Consider the following 24,373-nt stretch of genomic DNA (forward strand, 5'->3'; position numbering starts at 1 on the left):
AGATAGAAGAATGACTTTAGCAACATCTGGGAAGAAAAACATCGGCCAAGAGTCCTACTACATCGGGAGATTATTACCGAAATTTTCTCAACAAAGAAGTAGAACTCTTTATGATAACTTTGTGTACCTCCTGACCTATTTAGTTAAGATTTTTCGCTTTTATTTCTTTTTACTTTTCTAGGAACATTGTGTAAGTCCTCTCTATGAATGAAATGATGGTTTTAAGGATTAAATGGTGTTATAATAAATAAAACACACTCGGGATGGTCAAGGATAACAAGGGAAACGAGAAAAATGGCCCCATGCACAAAAACAGAGCCATCCGACAACAATTTCTTCATTACGGTAAGCCCAACACGGGCCGTGTCCAGCCAACACGGCCCCGTGCTGAGCATCCTGCAGAAAATTGCCCAGTTCAGGTAACTGGACACGGGCCGTGTTCACTGAACACGCCCCCGTGTCCAGGCTTCTGTTTCTTTTCTTCAATTTTCGTTACTGGCACCTGAACACGGGGCCATGCCCGGTCACCACTGGCCGTGTCCAAACTGCCAGTAACATAAAATTTTGCTTTTAAACACCATTTTACACATCCAATCAACCTAAAAACTTATTTTTGGGACACATTGAGGACAATGTGTAATTTAAGTGTGGGGGGAAGCTAAAACCTTGAATTTTGCAAGTCCTAATAACAAGCCTTACACAAAACTCTATTGGAATTGCTAATCACCCCAAATTTTTTTCCAAAATTTTCATTTTTTTCAAAAATTTTCATTTTTTTCAAAAATTTTCATTTTTTTACTTGTCTAAGTTTAAGTTGGGAATTCTAATTTTAACAAGGTTATATTTTTACGAATTTACAACCAATAGCGTCGTGATAAAAAGAACCAACATAAGAAAATTATGAAACGGCATGACAAGCTTAGTTAAAATTTGATTATATATACTTGATCACATAAAAACCCATTCCCACAAAAGTGAGTTTTGAGCCTTCATAGAGCATACAAATACACATCTTTACAACTAAATGCTCATTTTTCGTTTCTTGTGTGAATAGCCGCTTGGTTCTTACGACTCTAGAACTTGCCACGATAATTCATTCCCGGTCCTTACCAACTTAAACTCAAGTAAGTAAATGATGGAGGCATTAGGACTAACCCTTTTTCTTTCAACACCATTATTTTTATTTTTCTTTTCACCTACCCAAAAATTCCCCCTAGTTAACCCCTTTGAGCCTAAACCTTTTCATTTCTTAACCCAAATCCCTTTTTACCCACCAAAACCCTTTTTCATTTTTAAACCTTTATTTTAGTAACAAAGTTTGGTTTTCGTGTGACTCTAAAAAAAATGATGATGAAGTTAAAAATAAACAAACAAAGCTCCTCAAACAAAAGCTTGTTTGAATAAATACTTCATTAAAAATAAAAAGTCACAAAAACAAAATGTTTTACGAAACCAACGCTTTTTACGCCTTTCGCCCTTTTCAACTAACTACTAACCCAACCACCTACCTTTAGCCCAAGCCTAACCCTTCACCCAAAAAGTCCTCTTGATATTTACAAAGGTATAAAGTTAAAAAGGAGGAGGATTGATTGCTTGGCAAGCTTATGGTAGAAATAAGTTCCATGCCGCTCTCGAGTGATTCACTAAAAATACACCTTCGGCCGAGTGTGAGTGATTTCCCCCGTGAGGTATGTGAACTTGTATATAAATGGAATTTTAAAAAGGTATGTTATGCCTTAATAAATAATTTATCTTATGAAACGTTTTTAATAAATCATGACGAATAGGATTGTAAATAAATAAAAATAAAACCTAAACGATCTTGGAAAATCCCGACACTCTATGACAAGCCCAAAAACTATCTCTTCTACCCATTCCATTTGGGAGTGAATAAAGCCACATTATAAAGAGTTTTGCTTGAGGACAAACAAAGATTCAAGTGTGGGGGTATTTGATATGCGAAAAATGCAACATATAAATTATATCAATTGTGGCATAAAACTAACCCTTTTTTAGTACTAATGTTGGAAAAAGTGTGTTTTTGTCTTCCTTTTGTATTTTCAGGATTAAATGAGCTCAAATTAACAAAAGAAGCAAAAAGACAGCAAAATCTAACATAAATACAAGAAAAAGGACAAAAGTGGATTGCCCGACCCCTCGACAGCATCCTCCCAAGCAAAACAAGGAAGACAGAAGGCTGAACACGCCACGTGCTCAGCGAGCACAGGGCCGTGCCCAAGAAGCAGCAGAAAAGACAAACTAGTAGAAGCTTCTATTGCCCACCATGGGGCCGTGCCCAGTGGACACGGGGGCGTGGTCAGAGTACAGCAGGCGCATTAATTGTAATTGCGAATTACAATTAATGAAGAGAGAGAGTGTCAGACGGACACGGGGCCGTGCCCAGCGGGCACGGGGCTGTGCCCATGCTTCTGTTCAGCCTATAAATAGGAGTGCTTGGACACATTTCAACTCATCCCTTGGCACACCACCTCTCTCACACTTCACCCACCACCCACCACCACCATAACACCATCATCCACTACCATCATCCACCACCATCATCCATTGTCCATCCTAGAGTGTGTGAGTCGTCTCGGGATCCAAGATTGATCGTAAGAGTTCTTGACAATCAAAGGCCATGTTTGCCTAAGTCTCTTACATCACTTGGTGAAGACAAGTGTCTAGTCTAATACTTTTTATTTTTAATCTTTTGCACTTTTTATTTGGTTTTGTATTAATGACTTTAATAACTAGTTTCTTATGTTGAAGGTGACTCTTCCTTATCGTTTGTCCGTGGTGTCTTGACATTATTTTACTGTCTATATAAAATAAAAGATTTTCACCATTCATATCTCCACGGTCTATATGGAGGTATGTTGGCTACCTGGTCGGGGGTTAAGGGAACGGTTTGGTAAGAGTCTTGCCCTTGTTCAGTGTTTAGAGGTCCTGCAAGGGACCTGGGTCAAATTTAGTAGGATCTCCTTCAATACCAAAGGTATTGGATGGCGGGGATCCAAACTCTTTGACCCCCTCATAAGTAAACTACTGTTAATACTATAACCCGGCTACTTAGGACTGTATCCCTGCTGACTCAGACTACTTAGTCGAGGGTAACGTCACCTTCAAAAGAGGGGCCTACAATAATTTGCATTAATAACTTAATTCATTATCTTTCAATAATCCGATCCTTTAGGACTGTATCCCTGCTGACTCAGACTACTGGGTTGAGGGTAACGTCACCTTCAAAAGAGGGGCCTACCATAATAACTAAGATAATCTCTTAAACAAGTGCAAAAGTGCGAAAATAATCAAAGGTTACACTATACACAAGTCGGATCCAAGTGATCTTGTCTATCTGTTTTTACTTTTATTTTTATTTTTCAGCATTTAGTTAGTTTTATTTTCTTAGTTTTAAAATCTTTTCTAACATTTTGATTTGATTAGACGTTGAGGATAAACCGGTACTAAAAGCTCTTGTGTCCTTGGACGACCTCGGTATCTTACCAACACTATACTACGTCCACGATGGGTGCACTTGCCCATATGTGTGTTTGGTGTTAGTAATATCGTGTTTTATAAATTTAAAACTTGGCTAAAAGAGTGTAAAAAGGGCTTAAAATATATACCTAAAACATATTACACCTCACACGCATCAGGTACAAACGAAGCAAGACGAGCTCAAGCTAGAGCTCGTTTAACTTAAAATTTTAACTGGATAAAGTTTTTAATTTATGTTTTGTTAATAAACCTTTTTTAAATATATGGATAAAATGACTAAGTTGTCCAAACTTAACTGACAATTTTAAGTGGGTTAGGGTCAATGGACATACGGTGCAAGGTTTTTAAAACGTAAGGGATCATTCTTGTTATTTCAAATGGTAACGGGCATGCATTGCAATTTTGTATAAACAAAGGACGAAAAGTGTAATTTACTCATATTTTTATCTACTTGTCAATATTTTTTTTTCTGGAGATCGTATTATGAGTAGTAATGTACAAATGATCAAATCATAAACATACATGTTATCAAATAAAAAATGAATCAATTTAGCGTGCCACAACACGCGCGAGGTATAAAACCAGTTATTATCAACACTCTGATTTATTGTTGTAATGTAGTTTGCTATAGCATTCTTAACACGTGTTTCAAATTGTTTAGGTTTAAGGGCGATGATTCTTAACCCTGTAAAAAGGCACAACTAGGGGTGCAAACGAGTGAAGACGACTTCGACCAGGCTTGAGCTCCCTCGTTTAACTTATGAAAACTCGAGCTTGGCTTGTGGATTGTTTCTTAAGCTCTTACTTGGCACGTATATTATTTATTAATAAATTTATATTAATTACTACTATTCTTATATTTTATAAATTTTATATATAACTAGGGTTAAAACCCGCCCGCGTTGCGGCGCAGGTACATCGTAAACATTGAATGGATTAGTCCAAACGTTATATGATGCATTGACTATATGAAAACACACATTTCGACGTATCCAATTGAACTCAGTGTAACCTGTATAAGCATTGTGATTGGATCAAACGTAAAGTAAATGGGTATGAAGGAAAATATGCATATGTAATCGAAGGGGATTAATTAGAGCTTTCGTAAAAGGGGGAGAAAAAGAAACCATAATTTGACTCCACTCGGTTCAAAACAAACTTTACGAAACATACATAAAATAAACACGAAAACATATTATATTTGACCTGAATCATTTCCCAAAAAAGTTTACGTTGAAACGTAAAACAACTTGAATTTATACGAAAACGTACATAGAAATATGCACGTAAAAATGGTTTCTTTAAACGAAAACGTATTATATTTGAACTGACTCATCTATACAAAAAGTTTACGTCAGAATGCAGAAGAAATCATATTTACACATACCCGTACATAAAATATGCACGTAAAAAATAGTTTTTAAGTAAAGGAAGTATAGGGGTAAACTGAAACAAAAAATTAGTAAAAAATTTAATAGGTTAAAAAGGTTCGTAAAACCGTGCCAAGTAGCACCAATGACACAACCACATCGACTCTCAACATCGTAAAAATAAAATAGATAAAATGGTAAAAAATACGCTAACTTGATGACACTTCTCCATAATTAAATAGGGATATAAGGAGAAAATTGTGGACATTAGAGAGGAAATTCTATGTAAAAGACGAGCAGGGAAACTGCCTGGAGACACCACCTCCCTCTTGAAAGCATGGTGACAATCCCATTCCAAATGGCCTTACCCTACAGTAAGCTTCATATTCTCTTCATGTGTCAAAACTTGCTTGCGGTCAATTTTCAAAAGTCAAAACATAAATTATGTTACAGTTCATAAAAATTAAGTATATCCTCTCAAAATACTTAAAGTTTCATATTTACCCATTTCGTTAAAAATAACTTGTAATACGACCATCATACGCTTCTCTAACTCCTTATTAGCAAAGTACATAAATCTCACAAAATTTGAAAATGAGTATATTTGATATTATAATTTATTAGGACAAAGATTAGTTAAAATGAAAGCGCTTATTTGTTGAATTCTTGATTTGGTCAGGAGGAAGACAAAGCAAGACAGGCTTACAACTAAAGCAGATTAACAACTGGTTCATCAACCAAAGAAAAAGGAATTGGCACAGTAATCCTTCGTCCTCAACCTCTGTCAAGAGTAAACGCAAGAGGTGAGCCACTAAATTTACCTCCCCAACATCAACACAAATGAATTACAATGTTTATCAACTAATCTTTGTGGTTAAAAGTAATGCTAGGTGAAAATGCAGAAGCATGTCGTGTTGATCTCACACGGGAATGCTCCAGGTTACCTGTCATACAACTTCAACTCCGGTAAATTTTGTGAAGTGAACACTTTCCCAGTGACTTGGTATAAGTATATGAGGTGTGCCTTGACCTAAATGATTCAGACCGTTATTCTTGAAGGTATTCCGATACTTACAAAAGTTATTAGGATTTGTTTCGTATGTAGAATTTAGTAATTTAAAAGGTTTGTAGGTCCCTATCCGGTGGATGACGAACCTCAAACCTTGTTATACTAACTCACTAGCAAGTGCGGAATCCAAGCTAGCAAGCAAACCGGGATTAAGCAAGTATGAACACAAGCACACACGGGTTCACCGATTAACACAATCTTGTATTAATGCAAATGAAGGTTTCGGTTACAAGCACAATGTTTACAAACCTAACTTGTAAACTCTCAAAGTGTGTGTGTGTTTTCTGGACAGAATGCTCTCAACAATATCTCTCGGATGAGTGTGTTCTGTCTGTGTGCATCTCTGTCTAAAACTCAACACTGCATGGGTATATATATACCCAGCCTAGCATGTCTGATCGAAGGATCTGATAGATGGTCCGAAGGATCATCTATCGAAGACCAAGTATTCGAAAGATCATCAAGGACCTCGAAAGATTACCTTTCGAGGTCTATGATTCGAACCATATCTTTCGATGAGGTCGAAGGATCCACATTATCCTTCGACCTCTTATCCTTCGACACAGAACATCTTTCAACTGTTGACTAAGTCAAACCAGGAGGACGGTTGACTTTGTCAACTTACAGGACTGACAAGGACATCGTTTACATCGTGACCGAATACAGACAAAGTATAGACACAAGTGCACCAACAAACTCCCCCTTGGCTGTAGCTTTGTCTTTATCTTCTATAGTTGCAGACTCGTCTTGAACTTCGACGGTCTTTGGTCTTCGAGTTACCCAAAACTCTGATGTCCTTTCAAGTCTTCAATGTCGGAGGATCTTCAAAGTCTTCACGTCTTGAAGGCAGAGAGTGTATCAACAAACTACCCGTATCATGTAGGAAGTGTGTTGACAAACTCCCCCTTAACATAAGCTCCCCCTTGAGTTATGCTCGTGAAATACTTTAACTTTATGAAGTGAGATCCTTGTGGTGTTGATTATGGACAACGGCTACTCGATCATTTTCATCTTTTGAGCGCCTTCTCGTCGTGTCTTCATTCCAAGGCTTGTCATCGACCATGTTCTCCTAGCCTTTAGAATCTGCACATGCAAGAAATCTAAACGCGTAATGAGAACAACTGCTTGGAACATAGTATAAGCAAATGACACACGAATGACCATGTCACAATCAAACACCGTCCGACAGTTTGAAAGTTTAATAAATTTTTCAATTTTAGACTTTAACTTTCAAAACATGCAAATTTCGACCGTTTATGAAGATTTAGTCAATTCGGTTTTCGTTCAGGTTTCAGGCAACGAAGACTTGAGCTCCAACATCGTACGATCGAAAATAAAGTAGAAAGAAAATCTTTTTGGCTTTTATAAAGTTTATATTAAAACTCACCTAAAATCTTTTTGGTATTTTTGAAAGTAAAAGACAACAATTTAAAATCCTTTGAGTGTTATCAAACGACATCACCGCTAATGTCGTGCTGATATGCACCAAACGACGAAACTGTTTAAAAGAAACACAATAAAAGTTAAGCAGTAAATAAATAAATATATACAAACATTCTTTTTGCGAGTTTCGAGGGTAAGAGAATCATATCAGTGTACGGTCATGCCAAAACACTCTTGTTGTTCAGTTAGTTAAAATTAAGATAAGCATCCTATAACAATTATCGGTATTGTTGTCCACTTAAGCTCAACTTATCAGATGTAATCATGGCGAGGGGATACGTTAAGGTATGATTTATACTTACCGACCGGTGTTCATCCACATCACGACACATTCCCGTATCAAGGTATGCACGAGAGTTCATCTTACCGGTGAGTATACCGATTATCATCTGTTTGACCGTATAAAATGTGAGATACTCACTTATTTTGATTTGAAAACAAGCCCTATGTGATATAATCACTTATTTATGAGGAACTTGATTTTCATATGCATGAGGGCACAGGTGCAAGTCCGTGAACAGGTCAGTACTTCCGTACAGCAGAGAGACGAACTTGACACCCGGATAGATGTGATATATTATCACTTATTTGATTTGGACATGTGATTGTTTATCACTTATTGAGGTCGAATGCAGTATGTAAAATGTACACGTATGTATAGTATCATGGAAGATCTAGACTTGCGTCCCCGTTATTTTTCGGTAAAAGATACAACCATGATACCCAGATGATAAGCAGCATAAAGACCGAATATCTCAGAACCTCGGCAATCTATCAAACGAAATTTCGGTACTAAGACCATATGCCAATGAGTGGTTCCCACCTGGTCTTCAGTCGGTTTAAGATTTATATCACCCTGCACACTTTAAAATGATTGTGAGCCTACCGATACATCTTATATAGAGCTGCTTATCGTTTTGCATTTAAGGTTTAAAGAGGTTTGGATAGACCACTGATGTACTATCATTTTCTCTTTTGCTCGCCAAGAAACTCATTTTTGTTTTTCTATTGTTTTTGTATTTTTGAAATTTTTCGATGTTTTTGGATTTTCTGATGTTTGGATATACTCCCCCTAAAATCAATAAACTAAGATAAATTTAAAACACAAAGGTATTTACAAAAATGATTTTCCGATGTTGGTTTTACTCTTGCTTGACCTTAATGTCGTTTACCAATAATAAGAAGTCAAATCTTGATTTGTCAAAAGCTTTGGTAAATAAGTCGGCACGTTGGTCATCGGTGTGGACCTTAACAACATCGATTAGCCTTTTCTCAAAGCAATCACGTATGAAGTGATATTTGATTTCGATGTGTTTGGTCTTTGAATGCTGCACAGGATTTCTAGTGATATCTAACGCAGCAGAATTATCAACGTAAATAGGAGTAGTTAGGAATTCAAAACCGTAGTCCCGCATTTGTTGTTGGATCCAAAGAACTTGGGAGCAACAACTTGAGGCAGCAATGTATTCAGCTTCGCATGTTGATGTAGCGACACACGTCTGCTTCTTGCACTGCCATGTGACTAGGCGATTTCCTAAAAACTGACATCCAGCCGTTGTGGATTTGCCGTCGATTTTGCATCCGCCAAAATCAGAATCACTGAAAGCTACCAATTCAAAGTAATTATCCCTAGGGTACCACAGACCGGTGTCAGGGTACGCCTTCAAATAACGAAAAATCCTTTTAACAGCAGCAAGATGTGAGGCCTTCGGGTTAACTTGATATCTAGCAAGCAGGCACGTTGGGTACATTATGTCTGGCCTTGATGCTGTGAGGTACATAAGAGATCCAATCATAGCGCGGTAGTTTGAAGGGCTAACAGCTTCTCCCTTCAAGTCTGGAGTAATTCCGTGATTAGTTGGCAATGGGGTACCAATGGGCGTTGCATCAGACATCTGGAACCGGCTCAAGATGTCACCAACATATTTAGTCTGATGGATGAATATCCCAGACTCTGTTTGTTGAACTTGTAGGCCCAAGAAGAAAGTCATTTCCCCCATAGCACTCATCTCGAATTTATCCTGCATGATGCGCTCGAATTCCCTACACAAGACATCATTAGTAGAACCAAAAATAATATCATCAACGTATACCTGTACCAGAAGAAGATCTCCATCTTGTTCTTTGATGAAGAGAGTACAATCGATAAGACCTCTACGAAAACCGTTCTCCAGCAGATAGTGAGATAAGGTTGCATACCAAGCTCGCGGTGCTTGATGAAGACCATAAAGAGCTTTGTTGAGCAACCAAACCCGATCGGGATGGATAGGATCTTCAAAACCTGGAGGCTGTTCGACATACACCTCTTCTTCAACCACACCATGTAAGAATGCACTTTTCACGTCCATCTGATAAACCTTGAATCCTTTGAAAGACGCATAGGCTAGAAAGATTCGAATTGCTTCGAGACGTGCCACTGGTGCATATACTTCGTTGTAGTCGATCCCTTCAATCTGACGAAAACCTTGAACGACTAAACGTGCTTTGTTTCGGATAACAACTCCGCGGTCATCCTTTTTGCATTTGAAAACCCAACGGGTACCAATCTTCTTGTATCCAGCAGGTTTCTCTACAAGTTTCCAGACACCCAGCTTCTGGAATTGTTGCAGTTCTTCCTGCATTGCTTCAACCCAAGCGTTATCTTTCAAGGCTTCTTTCCATGTTCTTGGTTCTTCCTGTGAGACATAACACGCGAAGGACCAGTCGTTTTGTTGCCCGGATTCTCGAATAGCTGCATACAAGCCTGCATTGTTGTTGTTTCGCAACATGTTTCTTGTTTGAACGCCACTTTGCACATTTCCAATGATGTTTTGTTGAGGATGGGTATTATGAATCCTTGTTTCTGGATTATCTGGAACTGGAACATTTATACCCAGGTTGTTGAGGTTAAGATCAACAACCAATTCAAGGCCCGGAATTGACGAAGAGGATGATGCAGTAGCCTCAGCTGTTCTATGGGCATCCACTGGAGGAGTACCCTCTGAAGTACCATGAACTGCTGTTGTAGGAGCTTCTTGATCTGCATCTAGAAATTCATCATCCTCTGAAGATTCGTTCAATTCGTTTGCATCATGAAAATCCTCATTGTTGAGAGTATTGTTGTTCACCGAAGAAGATGGTTCTTGATTCACAAGAATTGGACGAACCACCGGTGAAACTGTTGCATTGTCACTCTCGAAAAACATCCTAGCCGCAGCATTTTCTTCAACGGCTTCAACATTGATCGAATTGAAAAAGTCATCGTACTCAAACATCCAAGGTTGACCCGGATTTTTGACTGGCAAGGTGTGCCTTTGTACTCTGACCTCAGACCATTCCTCGACCCTTTTAGTCTCTAGATTCCAGACTCGTAAGTTAGGGGTGGCATACCCAAGAAAGTATCCATCAATTGCTCTTGCCCCAAACTTTCCATTAGGATCGATGATTGTGCATGGAGCTCCAAACGGTTCTAGATAAGACAAATCTGGTTTCCGTTTTTGAAGAAGCTCAAAGCAGGTCTTGTTGTGCCTTTTGACTGTAAGAACTCTGTTCAATGTATAGCATGCAGAGGCCACAGCTTCAGTCCAGAATGGAATGGGTAACTGTGACTCCACTAACATTGTCCTAGCAGTCTCGATCAATGTGCGGTTCTTACGTTCAGCGACACCATTCTGTTGAGGAGTATAAGCTGCACTAAACTCATGAAGAATACCCTTTGAAGTGCAGAACTCCGCCATGGAATGATTTTTAAATTCAGCACCATTGTCGCTACGTATCCGCCTAACATTCAACTTATACAAATTCTCAATCTGAATGATCAAGTTTTTGATAATGCCAAAGGTTTCACTCTTGTGTGCCATGAACGCAACCCAAGAAAATCTCGAATAATCATCAGTAACCACGAGGCAGTATTGATCACCCCGAATACTCTTGTGCTTGACAGGACCGAACAAATCCATGTGCAAGCGTTCAAGAGGAACTGCCACTGTGTTGATCTTCTTTGTAGGGTGCTTCTTCTTCGTTTGCTTTCCTTTCTGGCACGAAACACAGACGTCTTGAAGATGGAAATTTTTGAGAGGAACACCATTCACCAATTCATTTGAAACCAAATGATTCATTTTTCGTAAGTGAATGTGACCCATTCGTCTGTGCCAAGAGATAGTGTCTTTTTCTGTGGCTTTAGAAACGAAACATGTTGCTTGTGCAGACGTAGTAATAGCCTGGCTCATGTCAAGGACGTACAAATCATTTATCCTTGGAGCCGACAAGAGAATCCATTCTTTTGGAATTTTGAAGCCGGGTTTCAGCACATAACATCCATTAGCATCAAAGTGTACTGAAAATTTCTTGTCACAAATTTGAGAAACACTGAGAAGATTGTGATCAAGCTGCTGCACAAAGTTGATCTTGTCAAAGCTGACAATCCCGTTAGATATCATTCCTTCACCCGTTATATATCCACCTTTATCTCCAGCAAAAGCAACATAACCTCCTCTAATAGATTTAACGTCGTAGAGAAGCTTCATGTCGCCTGTCATGTGCCTGGATGCCCCACTATCAACAATCCAATGACTACTGATAGTTCCTCCTGAAGCACCCTGCACATGAACTCAAATTATTAGTTGGAGATGGGGACCCAAGCCATTGTGGTCTTGGGTCTTCCATTTTCATCAATGACAATAACTTCTTGTCTTTGATGGTTGGTGAATTGTGATGGTCCCCCTGATTCAGTAACCGATTTAGGTTTCCATGTCTGTTTTGTTTTACCAGTGTCTTTCTTTAAAATTTTAACTTCTTGATTGTTTGAAGTTTTGAAATTTTCTGGTTTTACATCAACAGATTGTTTTTGAACCACATCAGTTTTAATTGCTTTTTCAATCTTCTTGACCTGTTGGCGTTTCTGTTTCTTCTCCCTTTCTTTTACAAGTCGGGGATCTTGTTTTGTTGAAACAGATGGCTTACGGTCAGTCTTACCACGGGGATCATCAACCTTTCCTTTCTGCTTATGAAGATATGGGCAGTTTCTAATAATGTGCCCAATGGTTCCACACTCAAAACATGATCTTCGTTCTACAAACCCCGAAGAATCATGTGATCGTCTAGCAGATGATGTTGAACTTTGTGAACCCGAGGTACTAGGTTTTGAACTGCTTGGTTCATTTCTTTTCTCGACAATAGCTTTCTTGACAAAATCTAAGTTAGATTGATTTTCAAACTTTTCAATTTTGTCCGTTCCCGTCGATTTCACAAAGTTAACCTTTTTCTTCTTCTTTTGGTTCGGCTTCTTGTTAGCTTGAGCCGGTGTTTTACCTTTGGGTTTGGTGTGATTTTGCTGTGTTGGCACTGTTGGTAATTTCTTGTTACCAAATTGTTTTCGAACTTCAGCCTTTGGAATAGGAGGACACTGTGTAACTGTAACTTTAGGTCCTGCCTTTCCCAAGAACTTACTCGTCGAATTCTCAAAGACTTTGCAGATTAAGGATTGATTAACATTCTTAATGGGAAAATCTTTGTCTGAGTAAATTTTATCATCACCAACTAGAGTGTACAGCAAATTCACACTCTCCGGCTCTTCTGCAGTTGAGGACTCAGTTGCAACAGTCTTAGCGGTTTGTACAGGGGGATCACATAGAATGTGATTCTCAAGAGGTATGTCCTCATTTTTGGCTACCGCATCAGACTTTGCTGGGACAGTATCATCAGATTCATCATCAGACGAATCAGCATCCTCAATCACAACTGGAGGATCTTGATTCTGTTCAGCACTCACAAATGTATCTGCTGACACATCTGAATCTGAGGATACTTCCTTTTGGTATCCGAGTCCTGCAGCAAACTCCTTAACATCTAGAGGCACAGAAGGTTCAAAGAATACCCTGTCCTCTTCATCAGGCATGGCATCATAATTATGTCTCACTGGTGGTGGACACTTCTTGTAGCCTATGCATGTGACATCCCTCTTTTCCTTCTGAACATCGATGATGTGATCTAACACATAGCTAGAGCTCAAATAACTGTCTAGCTTGAGTTGGATCGCATCACTTTCGGTTTTCACACAAGCCATCTCTTTTTGCATAATCTCAAGGCGAGATATATACAAATTAATATCAGTTTGTTTTCTTGAAACCATTTTAGTCAGTTCAGTTTTATCTTTCTTTAATGTTTCAATTACTGACTTAAATTCTTTTTCATGGTTTTCATAAAACATGTTGGCTTCTGTGCATTTAGAGAGATCCACAGTCAACTTCTGATTGTGGATGAATGTCACATCATATTTCTCTTGCAAAGCCTCATGCTTGCTTTGCAAGTCACACCACTCAGCACTCAAGGAACTATGTTTGTCTTGCAAGTCAAACAAACTAGCTTGTAAAGCATCATGTTTGGCTTGCAACTCAGACATGTTTCCTTCTAAATCGGCATACCTAGCATGCAACCTAGCACATTCATCACAGTTAACAGCAGTGGGTTCATCGACACATACCTGACTTGATGAACCGTCGACATTAGCCATAAAGGCTGAATGGAGAGAAGACGAAGTATAAGCAGCTTGATCCACCAGAATAGATCTTCTTTGAGTTTCTGCTGCAGCTTCCTCCAAAAGTTCATCAAAGTCAACATCATTCGAAACATTAAATGTCTCACCCACATGATCATCACCAGAGTTGGATGATTCTTCATCAACACTTCTACTGTATCCAGACGAATCTTCATCTTCAGATGATTCACCACCACTGGCAGAAGATTCTCCACCACTGGTGTGAACTAACTTCTTCACAACCTGAGCAAAACATGCTGTTCCATCGGGAGCATCACCACCCAACTGGATTGACCAGTCACAACCTTCATCCACCTGAACCGCAAGTGCCCGGTTGGTTTGGTTGTTGACGGGTACCAATGTACGATCATTGTTTCTGTTCTGCTGGTTGCCTTGGTTTCTGAAGGGGTTTTGATTCCCGTGCTGGGCAGGCTTTGTGCACTCCCTTTTAAAGTGACCCCGTTCACCACAGTTGAAGCACTTAACAGCTTGTTTATCGAACCCATACTTGGTGTCTCGCTTACTTTCCAAGCTGGTTCTTCCAGTACTTTCCATCCAATCCTTTGCTCTTCTCACAGCACTCGCAAAGGCCCACTTGATGTCCATCAAGTCCATTTCCTCTTTATCAATCTGCCTGTAGTCTTCTTGTGTCAGATTAATGTTGCCAATCTGACCTTCTATTAATCCACAGTACGCGCTTACTACAGTGTTAAGCAGCTCCATGTGTTCCTTAGCTACTTCTACACTGATTTTAGAGAAGCTTGACGTGTCGAGCTGTACGGTTCCTGACTTTGACTGTTGACCAGCAGATGATGTTCCTCCATAACATGCACGTTGTTGTTGAGCAGGAGGAGGAGGAGGAGGAGGAGGTGGGTCTATTGGATTTCCATACATGTCTGTGGTGGGAGGTGGCTTAACAGGAACTTGCACCGGATTGCCATACATATCAGTGGTTGTCACAAACGCTGTTTGCAGAGGAGCATGTGGACCTGTTCTTGCAGACGAAGTATTGGAAGTTCCACAATACATTTCAGGATTTTGTGGCAATGGAACTCTCTTCGCCTTTAAGGTTTCCTCCTGATCCTTGTTTTCCAGAAGCTGCACGAAGTCGTTGATATTTGTAGTTTTCAACACTCCGTTATACTTTAGGATTTCCAAGAAGCTACTCCATTGTGGAGGCAAAGCATCAGCAAACTTTTTCACCACTTCTGCTTGAGTTGTCGTCACACCAAAATTATTCAACTCAGTAAGCAAATGATAAAACCGACTTGTCATGTCTCCCAATGACTCCTTATCTAAGCACGTGAAACAGTCGAATTCTTTCTTGAGCAGATCATGACGCAATTGACGTGTTGCTTCATTTCCTACTCCCCTGGTTTTCAAACCGTCCCATAGCTTCTTTGTAGTCTTGAAGCTGACAAATTGATGATAGATGTCTTTGCTTAACGCCTGAGTGAGAATGGCATAGGCTTTCTTCTCCAGATCATATATTTTCTTCTGATCCTCTGGAAGATCGGCAAAACTAGCAGTTGTTGAAGCAGCAACTTCGATAGCTTGATCAAAATCTGTGGTGAAACGTATCCACAGCTCTGTATTCTGGCCCAAAACATATGTACGGAAACGATCAGCCCAACCCGGATACTCATTTAAATGCATCAGCTTCGGAGGTCTATTCAAACTTCCTGTTTCACTTTCGCTCAGTAAGATACTTTGAATACTAGGAGTTTGATTCGAGACTAGCGCCCACTGATTTCCCTGAGAAGATGTCGATACCGGAGACTCGGCCCATGATGGTGATAGACTTGTACACGTGTATTTTCCACTATCAGGAGCCGGTGTACCCCACCATGAAGGAGTGACACCAGAACTTGTATATTTACCGCTGTCGGGGGCCGGATTCCACCAATTCGGATTCATGATAAATGCTAAGTGAGTAATCCGAAAGATATCACGGCCGACGGATCCTGTTCTGAAATCAAGGAAACTTGTTAACAATAAACTGTCCACAATCGAAAGATCAACACTTGTTCGAAGGATCAACAGTACTCGAAAGATTACTGTTGAATCTCGAACAATGATGTCGAAAGATTCAAGAACTCGAAGGATTCTCCTTTGAAAGATCCTTATCTTTCGAGTTAAATATCCTTATCTTTCGTATAGCTCACTTTCGAAAGATCACACTTGTTCGAATGATCAACAGTGTTCGAAGGATCACTGTTGACTTTCGAGCACTGGCTTCGAAAGATTCAAAATCTCGAAAGATTCACACTTGAAAGATCCTTATCTTTCGAGATAAATCCCTATCTTTCGGACACTTATCTTTCGAAAAGATTCCTTAATCGAAGGATATGTTTCAGACTTCGAAGGATGGGTCGAAGGATGATGATCTTTCGAGCCTTCCTTGATCGAAAGATGATCTTTCGAAGTCGAAGGATATCTTTCGAGAGGTTCTGACACAACTGACGTTGATGTGATAGGTTGGTGAAAAGGTGATGGGTTGGTATGTCAACTTTCGGCAAAAGGGTATGGCAGGCTGACAACTATCTTACCAACCAAGATTTGAAATAAACTATGCCAAAAATGGATAACCTTATCCTAGAACCAGTCACCGGAAGTTTAACCGGAATATTCGCCGGAAAAACACAAAGTTTCTTAAAAACCAATTTCCAAGTTACCCAACCCAACTTTAAACACTCCCGAAGGTTTAGAAACCGTTTTTATGCAGAAAACTACCAAAAACGGGTGCTAAACCAAGTGTCCAAACACACCAAAGAACTTGAAAAACCCGGTTTTAAACAAGGTAAAGAGCCAAGCTCTGATACCACTTGTAGGTCCCTATCCGGTGGATGACGAACCTCAAACCTTGTTATACTAACTCACTAGCAAGTGCGGAATCCAAGCTAGCAAGCAAACCGGGATTAAGCAAGTATGAACACAAGCACACACGGGTTCACCGATTAACACAATCTTGTATTAATGCAAATGAAGGTTTCGGTTACAAGCACAATGTTTACAAACCTAACTTGTAAACTCTCAAAGTGTGTGTGTGTTTTCTGGACAGAATGCTCTCAACAATATCTCTCGGATGAGTGTGTTCTGTCTGTGTGCATCTCTGTCTAAAACTCAACACTGCATGGGTATATATATACCCAGCCTAGCATGTCTGATCGAAGGATCTGATAGATGGTCCGAAGGATCATCTATCGAAGACCAAGTATTCGAAAGATCATCAAGGACCTCGAAAGATTACCTTTCGAGGTCTATGATTCGAACCATATCTTTCTTTCGATGAGGTCGAAGGATCCACATTATCCTTCGACCTCTTATCCTTCGACACAGAACATCTTTCAACTGTTGACTAAGTCAAACCAGGAGGACGGTTGACTTTGTCAACTTACAGGACTGACAAGGACATCGTTTACATCGTGACCGAATACAGACAAAGTACAGACACAAGTGCACCAACAAGGTTCATTGAGTAGACATGTAATATTTGTTACAACATCTTCTAAAATGGCTTTTCATTAAGGAGTATGGGGGGGGGGTAGGATGGATGGCTAAAGTAAGACCACATATTTGGTAATACCATCAGGTTGGCCAACATTTAAAATGGTGTCTTCTATTCATGTTGAACACAAAAATTGATGTTGGATGTGTATTTAAGGAAAAAGACCTAGAAAACCATAATTGTTGTGTTCTCCTTGACTTACCCATGGTTGACTTTGACTTATTCTTGGTGGCATATCAATATCCGGGTGTTAGAAAACAGATGGACTAATTCTTCTTATTGCTGCTATTAGTGTTTTAAGTTTTAATTGTTAAATCGTTGGTGTTTTAAGTCTTAATTATTTCCTACTTGCGACAATTGTTGTTTTGTAAGTTGCAAAAGGTTAATTTGTTAACGGTAGGAGAGTATACTGAATTGTTAGTGTTAAATTGCGACATATATAAATTCTGCATGATATTAAAATTACCAATATCCCACCGCGATAAGCTATATCCCAACACACTATATGCTTTTTCCCACACATACTTTGTGTTGGTAAAGCACCAAATTTCTTATAGTGTGAACGAAAAGCATACTAAAATCGTTGAACCACGCACACCCGTTACAGTGTCTTAATGTGAAGAAATTAACCAGAAATGTAAAACGTACAAAATAGTAACTTAGTCGATCTACGACCCGCCCGTTGCGGCGCACTTTTCAAAAGGGGAAAAATGGACGCATTGCGACGAGTCTGTCAAATATCAAAAAATATAGCAAAAACGTTGAACCTCACATGCACGCTACGACATGTTAACTCGCAAAATTTAGAACGAAACATAAAATGAAAAACTTGCGAAAGATAAAAAGTATGGGGTATGAAAGTTGTAAATAATAAAGTGTTGTGTTAAATTATAAAAGATGGAAAAATTTGGGTTAAAAGTAAAACAATGAGAAGGGGTTAAAATGTAAAATATGAAATGTTTGGGTTAAATGTGGAAAACCTAGTTTTTTTTTTTTTTTTTTTTTTTTGAAACACTCCACAAGCACAAGATACAAGTCATGATGCACATATAAGTTGCTTATTTGTATATGAAATATAGTTACTTTTTTTTCAAAATTGTATAAATAATGGGCTCGTTTAGGCTCGTGAGTCGGCTTTGGCTCAACAAGTGAAGCTCAGGCTTGATTACTAAACAAACTTTTTTTAGACTTGGGCTCAGGCTCGAGGTCGTTTAAGCTTGGGTCGTTTTAAACCTATCTTGAGTGGCTCCCAGTAGCTCAGCTTGTTTACACCCCTAAATACAATCTCGCTTAATCCTGACTTTAGGTGTGATGCACTAGTAAGTAGTAACGCATACTTTTACACTTCTAAGCATACCGAGATAGATCAAATTAAAAGAGACAATTACAATGGAACATTATTTCTTTAACCTCGTCTGATCACTTTTAACTTTTTTCACAAAAACTAACTTTTATCACAAAAAACTAAGTACATCTTTGAATGTTTCATATGTCTACTCAAGCATGACCATAACATTCAATAGTATACCTCTACTCCAAGTCAAAACTACTTTTTCCCGAAGTACAAACAACTTGTAGTAAAAGCCACCAAAGTGATTTTAAAGCTAAAATGTATATTTTGCAAAGTCCTACCCATTGAAGTCCAAAACAAGTAACAACAATACCCAACCCAATCTTTATTCGATTGTTTTGGGTGCCACCCATTTTTTCTTGTCTTCTACTTTTTGCGATATGCCGGCCATTGATACCGTAGTTGTTTGAAACAACAAAGGGTAAGAAGTGTCATATACTTAGGGCTGCAAACGAACCGAACGAACATGAACGAGACCTTGTTCGTGTTTGTTTGTTAAAGAATATATGTGTTCATGAACAGTTCATGAACACTCACCGAACGAGATTTTATGTTCATGTTCGTTTGTTAAGGAAATAAATTTGTTCGTGTCCGTTTGTGTTTGTTTGTTAATGTTAGACAACGAACGAAAATGAACGTTGAAGAATACAAATGGAAATAAACAAACACAAACACGCGTTCATGGATAGACCATATAAGACACAAAACACTTATTAAATATTTTATTTGTCGGGATCTTGTAATATTAAAATAATATATAAAAACAAAGCACTAATGACCATGGATAGACCATATAAGACACTAACACTTATTAAATATTTTATTTATGAGGATTTTGTAATATTAAAATAATATATAAAAACAAAGCACTAATGAACTATCGAACACAAACGAACACGTTACCAAACGTTAACGAACATAAATGAACGAACGCAACCCTTGTTCATGTTTGTTCATTTAACTAAACGAACGAAATTTCTTGTTCGTGTTCACGAACACAAACAAACTTCCCGCTGAACGGTACATGAAATGTTCGCCGAACATTTGATTCATTTACAGCCCCTACATATACTTAGAAATACCTACATATACTTAGAAATACAATTTAGAAAAAGTAATTGTATTATACCGATTAGAAGGGCCCGATACAATGTTCCATTTGTCATAGTGTTGCAGGTTTTGAAGTTAATTATAGAAAGTGGTGTGATGTGCAATGAATCCCGAAACTCCTAGGCAATATTTAACTTCAACTTGCTTTGCTTTGAAATTATTCTTGTTTTACCAAACAAAACATGTCTTGTTGTATCATTGTATATGAAACCAACTTGACACAAGAAGGAATTGCAATCTGTCGCCTACGGAGATTGATATTAAATGAGTTTTCAAGGTTACAATAGGTTGCTTTTATAACATATTCATACCATTTGTAATCAACCAACAATTAAGAAAATAAATGCGGCAACTAAGAAATTACATGTTATAACTAATCAACCGCAAGAATTGCTAAAAACTCACGATATATTGCTTATTAAATGATATATATATATATATATATATATATATATATATATATATATATATATATATATATATATATATATATATATATATATATATATATATATATAGGGGAGGGTTCATTGGGGAACACTAAAAAAGTGGGGAACTAGGGAACAGGGGTATTTTTGTCCAAATATATTATCAATTAAAAAACTGGTTCACATCGTCGCCTCTAATATTAGAGCTCACCGGAAACATGATTCAACTCCGACGCATGACGCCTTTGCTCCGACCACCGTCTGCCACCGACAATAGTCATCATCTTCCTCAAGTCATCCGTAGATTGATACTATCTTCATCTTCAACTATCATCTATAATCGTTTTACTGTGTTCTTCCAGTCATATGAAGGTATGATATCCGCTGCCAGTGTCATTTATGTCTATACGCCTTCTAATCGTCTATGTGTGTTTAAGTATGTATGCAAAGCTTAATTTTGAGATTTGTGTATGTTGTAATGGCACAATTCTTGTTTTCCCCTTCCAATTGCTTCAGTTTGGAGTCTAGGGTTTTTTGGTGTATTGTTCGTAAGAAATATCTCTCTGGTAATTTTTACATGTAAAAGTTGTTTTTTCCCTTGTATAAGACATAAGTTGCAATGATAAACCTCAATTATCCTCCTAATTTCATACCGAGAACTAGACTACTTTTCTCACCTGAAAATTGTTTCCCTCTTTAGCATAATATAACAAGTAGGATATTGTACAACTAAGGATGCATTAGAATTTCAGAATTCATGTCATACTTTTGGTAGATTGGGTGGATATAAATCTTGGTTAACATGATTACAAGCAAATTTTCTTTGTTGAAATAGTGACCGGGACAAGGCATTTTGAACCTGGTAAAGGATTGAAAAGTTGAATTTGATAGAGAAGGGTGAGAAACAGTAGGTTTTTGAACTGCGGTTTTACAAATAAAGATTTTACCTTGAAGCTTGTTTAGGTATCTGACAACTAGGGGTGCAAACGAATCAAGCTACTCGTGAGCTACTCAAGCTCTACTCGGAAAAAGCTCGAAACGAGTCGAGCTTAAACGAGCCTACTCGAGCTCGGGCTCGGCGCGTTTACACCCCTACTGACAACAGGTGTGACTTTGGATTATTGGGGGGGGGGGGCATAAAAACTAGAGAATAGCACTTAAAACATACAGATAGATTTATTGGTGATCTAGATTAACCCATTTTGGTTCATGAAAATACAGACCAGGAGGTTTTGCCACCTTATATCGAGAGGAAACGAGGCAACTATATATACTTGGTATATGTCATTCCTTATTTACTAAATCACAAGTGACATTACCTTGCTGGCACTTTTGACCCATCTGAGCAACATGTTTTCAATGTTTAGTATGCATGTGTTTTCAACTTTCAGTATACATGTGTATAACTCAAAAGAATTTGCTCACATGGTTCCTTTTGATAGAATACTACGTATGGTTTCAATGCTAGTTTTTATAATTGTGGCCTAAAGCATGTATCTTTTCCTTTTCTAGTTGCATGTTTTGCATTACAACCATTACTAATGCTTGATTATTATATGGTTGTTGACGGTAGAGTTGAATGACTATACAATAGAAGACCTAGTCTAGGATGAATTGTTTTCTCTCAGTTCTGCTACTTTTAACCTCTAATGGATGTTTAAAGTTATCTTTGTTTGTAACCACTGAAGTTAAACACTGCTGATTGAACTGTATTTGGTTGTAATACTTATCTTTTTACAATATAAATTTGGTACCATGATGATCAATTATCACTTGCTTGAACCTCTTTATTGATTAATTTGTTAATTTAGGCGAGATGTTCTCTCGAATTGTTGGAAGCCCTCATTACATGGCCGCAGAGGTGCTTAAGCGCAGTTATGGACCAGAGATTGATATATGGAGTTCATGAGTTATTCTTCATATTTTATTTTATTATGTGGCGTTCCTCCATTCTGGGCGCATACTTATTTTTTCCTTAGATGATTGATATATGGGGTGAGGTTCAATGGGGAACACTAAAAAAGTAGAGAACTTGAAACTGGGGGTGCAAATGAGCCGAGCGGCTCAAGAAAAAGTTCAAAGCGGGTCGAGCCTTATCGAGTTGCCTGACATGTGAAGCTCATCAAACCTTATCTTATCGACCAACGAGCCGAGCTCAAACTCTCATAACTTAATCGAGCTTGAGCCGGGTCGAGCTCGGGCGCGGCTCGTTTGCACCTCTAACTTTGCTGGGAACCATGCATATAAGATATTAAATATATCATAAAAATTCAATTTAAAATGCTAAAAATTATTCTTTTCAAAAAACAATTTGGAGCTTTTGCATATAAAGATGTGTAGAAGCTATTCCAATAAAGAAAACATTTTTGTAAATTTTTTTTACCCTTCTAACTCTCTTATAATCATTTTTTAGTTTTTGATATTTTTAATAAAAAAGGTTTGTGCATGTATTTATATGCAAAAACTCCAAAAAACATTGTGAAAAAAATAAATTTAACATGTTAAATTATTTTTTATGATATAGTTTTCTAGCAGATCAAGACAAACTCTCATCTAACATGTTAAAGTTTATTGTACAAAACTTATTTTAACATGTTTGGTCAAATAAAGTCGAATCAAGTTTAGTTGATGAGTGCAAACGCTTCTTTAACATGTTAAATTAATTTAGTTTAATATTTTGAGCCCGCATAGACTACGCACAAAACTTTATATTAATATTTTGGACTCTAGGCCGAAATGCAATATATAATTTGGTTAAATAAAGTTGAATCGCACCTAATTGATCAATGCAAACTCTCATTTAACATTTTAAAGTTTATCGTGCAAAACTTATCTTAACATGTTTGGTAAAATAAATTCGAATCGAGTTTAGTTGATCAATGTAAACGCTCATTTAACATGTTAGATTTATTTATTTTAATATTTTTAGCCAGCATAAACTCTACACAAAACTTTTTTTTTAGTATTTTAAACTCTAATCCAAAATTTAATTTATAATTCGGTCAAACAAAGTTAAATCGAACCTTGTAGATCAAGGCAAACTCTCATTTAACGTTAACGTGTTAAAGTTTATTGTACAGAACTTATTTTAAAATGTTTGGTCAAATAAAGTAGAATCAAGTTTAGTTGATCAATGCAAACTTTTCTTTAACATGTTAAATTAATTTATTTTAATATTTTGAGCCCGCATAAACTCCATACAAAACTTTATTTTAGTATTTTAAACTCTTATCCATAATTTAATATATATAATTTGGTTAAATAAATTTAAATCGAACCTAGTAGAACAAGTCAACCTTTCATCATGTTAAAGTTTATTGTACAAAACTTATTTTAATATATTTGGCCAAATAAAGTCAAATCAAGTTTAGTTGAACAATGCAAACGTTTTTTTTAATATGTTAAATTAATTTATTTTAGTATTTTGAGCCCGCATAGACTACACACAAAACTTTATTTAAGTATTTTGAACTCTAGGCCGAAATTCAATATATAATTTGGTTAAATAAAGTTGAATCGCACCTAGTTGATCAACGCAAACTCTCATTAAACATGTTAAAGTTTATTGTACATAAGTTATTTTAACATGTTTGGTCAAATAAATTACAATCGAGTTTAGTTGATCAATGTAACCGATCATTTAACATGTTAAATTTATTTATTTTAATATTTTAAGCCCGAATAAACTCCACACAAAACTTTATTTTAGTATTTTATACTCCAATCCAAAATTTAATATATAATTTGGTCAAATAAAGTTAAATCGAACCTAGTAGATCAAGGAAAACTCTCATTTAACATGATAAAGTTTATTGTACAAAACTTATTTTAACATGTTTGGTCAAACAAAGTCGAATCAAGTTTAGTTGATCAATGCAAACTTTTCTTTAACATGTTAAATTAATTTATTTTAATATTTTGTGCCCGCATAAACTACACACAAAACTTTATTTTAATATTTTGGACTCTACGCCGAAATTCAATATAAAATTTGGTTAAATAAAGTTAAATCGCACGTAGTTAATCAATTTAAACTCTCAATTAACATGTTAAAGTTTATCTGACAAAACTTATCTTAAAAT

Source organism: Helianthus annuus, chromosome 13 (assembly GCF_002127325.2).
Source record: "Helianthus annuus cultivar XRQ/B chromosome 13, HanXRQr2.0-SUNRISE, whole genome shotgun sequence".
Classification (NCBI taxonomy): domain Eukaryota; kingdom Viridiplantae; phylum Streptophyta; class Magnoliopsida; order Asterales; family Asteraceae; genus Helianthus; species Helianthus annuus.